The sequence below is a fragment of the Tupaia chinensis genome, unplaced genomic scaffold (genome assembly GCF_000334495.1).
Source record: "Tupaia chinensis unplaced genomic scaffold, TupChi_1.0 Scaffold000571_1, whole genome shotgun sequence".
Taxonomy (NCBI): Eukaryota; Metazoa; Chordata; class Mammalia; order Scandentia; family Tupaiidae; genus Tupaia; species Tupaia belangeri.
In genome coordinates this window covers 88,197-88,474 of record NW_006160085.1, presented here as the reverse complement: position 1 = coordinate 88,474, position 278 = coordinate 88,197, and the positions used below count along the sequence as shown (strand labels likewise).

Below are 278 nucleotides of genomic sequence, written 5' to 3'. Positions count from 1 at the left end.
GCTTTCTATCTCTCTGTCTCTTGTCTAGAGAGCACACGCGCCCTATAGCAAAAACCTCTCCAAAAAACAAGACCCTGCTGACTGTACCCTTCCCTCCCCATCCTCCCTCAAAGAAATAAACTTAAATAGGGGAGTACATGCCGGCATGTGTGCGTGCGTGTCCAAGATCCCGAGAGGAGAATGGAGAAGAGAGTGTGGCGTGGCCACTCCCCTTGGGGGGGTGATTTCTCGCTTTCTGTCTCTGTCTCTTTCTGGTGCGCGCACGTGCCCTATAGTAA

The 278-nt window shown here is 52.2% G+C and overlaps 1 protein-coding gene across 1 annotated transcript in view; it reads right to left on the bottom strand.

The window, feature by feature from the left end:
* TAF1 (TATA-box binding protein associated factor 1) overlaps positions 1-278 on the bottom strand; it is a 103,630-nt gene that overhangs the window by 64,474 nt on the left and 38,878 nt on the right.